Source organism: Frankliniella occidentalis, unplaced genomic scaffold, assembly GCF_000697945.3.
Source record: "Frankliniella occidentalis isolate FOCC.00 unplaced genomic scaffold, Focc_3.1 Scaffold1441, whole genome shotgun sequence".
Taxonomy (NCBI): Eukaryota; Metazoa; Arthropoda; class Insecta; order Thysanoptera; family Thripidae; genus Frankliniella; species Frankliniella occidentalis.
The window spans coordinates 8603-12559 of record NW_026268543.1 but is presented as its reverse complement, the minus strand read 5'-3'; the positions used below and the strand labels follow the sequence as shown (position 1 = coordinate 12559).

The 3957-nt window shown below is 40.6% G+C and overlaps 2 long non-coding RNA genes across 2 annotated transcripts; one reads left to right on the top strand and one right to left on the bottom strand.

Moving 5' to 3' along the window:
* The first annotated feature begins 446 nt into the window (after positions 1-446).
* LOC113210239 (uncharacterized) lies at positions 447-861 on the top strand. The gene is made up of 2 exons (XR_003303625.2): positions 447-522; positions 667-861. It is a non-coding gene; the product is annotated as an uncharacterized LOC113210239 (long non-coding RNA).
* Positions 862-1494: 633 nt separating this feature from the next.
* Positions 1495-3877, bottom strand: LOC113210237 (uncharacterized). Its single transcript, XR_003303624.2, has 4 exons — positions 2521-3877; positions 1860-2014; positions 1673-1775; positions 1495-1595 (listed from the first exon to the last, which is right to left on the bottom strand). It is a non-coding gene; the product is annotated as an uncharacterized LOC113210237 (long non-coding RNA).
* Between the last annotated feature and the right edge of the window lie 80 nt (positions 3878-3957).

The following is a 3957-nucleotide window of genomic DNA, read 5'->3' as shown; positions in this document are numbered from 1 at the left end:
GCTAAGGTAATGCATAAAGGTAGCATGACTGTCTGAGATCTATTTCACCTTGTGCCTCGATACTTCTTGGTGCGGTGGATTGATCAATGAGACGATTAGATCTGTGTTCCTTTCCTAACATTTTGTGCCTATGGAGTGGGTCTTTAGGTGCGGGTAAAACCCAGTGCCTGGACTGAGTCCTTTGGTGCAGTGTGTGGATGTAAAACAGTTCAGTGGGTCATGTTAGTGTAATAAAAGAAACTGTAGGGGATCAATTTCCATTCCAGAACTCACAAGTTGCATGTGTGCACATCAATCAATCAATCAGACACCTATAGGGTCCCTTGTGAAATCCTTTGTGATATCTACCAATTTTGTACCAAGAGATTCGGAAAGGGCAGATAGCTCTCTCTTTACCACTGTAGACAAGAATTTGTAACTAACCATGCAAACTTTTCGTTCTTTTTAAAGGGATGCTGGAATTTTGTTGTTGTGAAGACAGCCAGCCTCTATTGTTGAACAGGAGGGGACTCCCAAGGTCTGGTAAGATCCCTCCAACTGAACAGTTTTTTCTAATTAAAAAGTTGGATATTTATATGTAGTTCCCATTTCAATTTACTGTTTACCCTGCTTCCTAGCTGTGTTGTTATTTACCTATCTCAATTACAACATTTTTTTTGGTTGCAGACAACATTTATGTGACTCAAAGTTATATATACTAAACCCTTTTCCTGGGCTTGATTGGTACCTAATGCATTTTGCTTCTCGTTTTTGCCAATTTTTCTTTGGACATATTTATGAATGAAACCAGATTTTCTGGAATTATTGTAAAGAGCTCACTATTACAAAAATATAACATCTGTTTATCACATGAAAATTGCACTTTGTTGTTGCATTTGTTAATTAACTGTCACCCTCTCAAATATTACATTTGGTGTGAATCTATTGAAACCTTGAACTCTCTGGCATAAGGACTATATAAATCTTTTTAAACATGAAGTTGTAGTCATCAGCTTTGTTTTGAATTACCTTGATGGTGTCTTGGGCTTGTTTATTTTACCCAACAAGGGGCCCCGCTTGGGAAAATGAATATGGAATAACGGTCACAAGCATTTACAACTAGCTCAAATTTAACCCATTGCTTTAACGTAAGCAATTCTCACACAGCAAGTAAATGCTCAAAATCAGAACACGGTACCTATTTGGTTTTAGACTAGTCTCTTCAAGGAGTAGAGGAATGAGTTAAAACAAAAATGAAATGTTATCTATAGTGTTATGACTGTTACAACAGTCTGTAATCTGCTGCATATTTTGATTCCAAACACCCCTACACTTCTACTGATTAGTACATCTACAGATTAAATTCCAGTTTGGTCAGGACTTGTCATTTATTTGCAACACGAATGATAATATATGCCTTTGACAACCCCTTGCCTTACTGTGCTATTAATTTTCATTCTCATACTCAGCGTGTTGAGTGAATCGGGAGCTACGAAAGAAAGAATGAGAGTAATATCCCTCGACACCAGCCTCAGAATTTTTATTCATTAACGAATATATACAATCACATTTTAAAGAGATTCAGGCAAAGTTCTTCTTATCTCCTCATTCGGATACTGAAAAGAAAGGAAACATTGCTCTATAGTCACTGTTATGGAAGATATAAACAGAGTCTAAAGATTAAGCCACTCACCTTAATCTACCCTGTTTGCAGTCCGTTATTCTCCACTTGATGAAAATGAGGAAATGTGTGTCCAAATGTGCACTGCCTCAGAGTAATTGCTTTGAAGAATGACCTGGGGAGCAAATAAAAGAAATCAATTAGACCAGACTAGTTAGGAAACAGCCTACATCAAAAGAGGTACTTCATCGGTTCTTACAATCTCTAGGAAGAAATTGTCTCGCAAAATATGAGCATATGCGAGTCCAAGGAATTTGTGGTACGGCAGCAGTGCAGAAGACGTTCGCTTGGCAATTCCTCAACAACCAGGGTGATGCTGGCCAGTCTGGCAGCTATTTATCCTCGAGGAGTATCCTGAAAAACCACAATTACATGTATCAGTCGATGGTAGTGACAATCTAGTTTGCTACAAATTTAAGTTTGCAGTTGCCAATCCAAGAACAAAGCCATAGCAATTTGACAAAAACCACACCCAAATTAAACATTAACGCACACACACACACACACACACAAATTTGGAGGCAAGGCTAAAGTATGAAGATGGTGCTTTAGGCCAAGCAGCAGTGTGTCAGTCAACCTCGCAGTTTTTTTTTTTTTTTTTTTTTTCAAAAGCATTAGCTAGCCTGAAGAAAAGGTCAAACAAAATAAAACAAATCGAAAAAAAGAAGCCAAAATCATTTGAACAATCGCAGCAAAGGCAAATGGAGGATAACAAAGCGTTGAGGCCGAGCCCAGCCGAGCCCCCGCAAACCACATTTTCAAGAAAGGTTATGGTAGAAGACGACACCACAAACTCCAAAAGAGCGGAGAAAATTTAGACTACGAAAACGAGCACAATTTTTAGAGGCAAGAAGACTTACGCTCGCAATGAGTAGAATGAAGACAGACAATGACACACTACAACAGCAGCAAAACACCGATTCTGAAAACGAAATGTTCGTCTGTCTGCTTTTGTACGCGCTATTTGCACTCGCACTGCGCATAACGATCTCGTAGTGTGTCGATAGTGCGTATCACATAACTTTGAAGGCGGCGAGGAAAAGAACAACAAACCCACAAAGCACATTGTGTTTACTGTAGTTATTATTGCGTGTAGTGTGAATCTGTGAAGTGAAACCATGCAGTGAGATTTCGAACATGACAACCGGGCGTCGGGTAAACAGAAAAAGAGTCGTTGCCAACTCGCCTGTAATAGTGAAATGTGGACAAATTTCTTGTCTAAAGACGAAGCCAGCTTTTAAATTGCTGCCTAATAGTGATCCCGCTGGACCAGGCCTAGGCTATCTGCTGTCAACATGGAGATAGCTATGGAAAGGTGCTGCTGCTGCTACCAGAGTGGAGTCAAGGTAGGCACTAGGACCCCTCAAGTGTTTGAGTGTTAAACTGGACTGCGAGAAACAACATAGTGCAATGTAAACAACAACAGACATCTCAAAGTTGCACGAACCAAGTAATGGCACACACACTCATACCATTTATTTGTTTTCAACAAATAGACGGTCCATATTTCAAGAAGAATTAAGGAAATCGTCACTGGAAAAACACTACAGTAAAAACTAGTGCAAATGAACCTTCATTGTTACGATGGACTTACTCGAGGTCATACATAGTTATGTGAAACTGAACTGTTAAATGAGGAAAATAAGCGGATCATACTGGCTCCAGTCCTGATTTCCTTACTCCTTCTCGAAACACGCAGAGCATGAACCGTCTATTAGAGCTCTAATTAACAAAACCTTCCTCGTATCTCTATCATTACACCTCGCAATCAATTACCGTTTTAAAAATTGCCACAAGCGTGAACTAGTAGAGTTTCACTTGCTGAAAGCGGGCCTTTGTGTTGTGAGTTTTGTTTCCGCCACAAAAAGTATAAACCTGTGTTGGAAGATCTTAGTCTGTTTTGGCTGATTAGGGACCATCCAGAAAGTACGCCCGATTTTTCTAAGATTCGTTCAGCGAAAAAGGGAAATGAGCGCCTGCGAGGCTCAAGGTAGGCCAGCCCGCAGAACACACATGCACTCCATACGAGAAGTTGCCTACCCACCAGGCGCTCCGAGAGCTAGCACAGGATGAACTTGGCAGTTTTGGAACAGCGAATCACGGACGTACTTTGTGGATGATCCCTTATTTGTGGCCTCAAGTCAGTGGTCTCAGATTAGGCCGAAAATCTCATGTCCTACGGTTGCAAATCTCATGTCTCCGAGACATGAGATTTGCTACCGTAGGACATGAGACTGCCGCCTCGGGATATGGCGGCACTCTCATGTCCTATGGTAGCAAATCTCATGTCTCGGAGA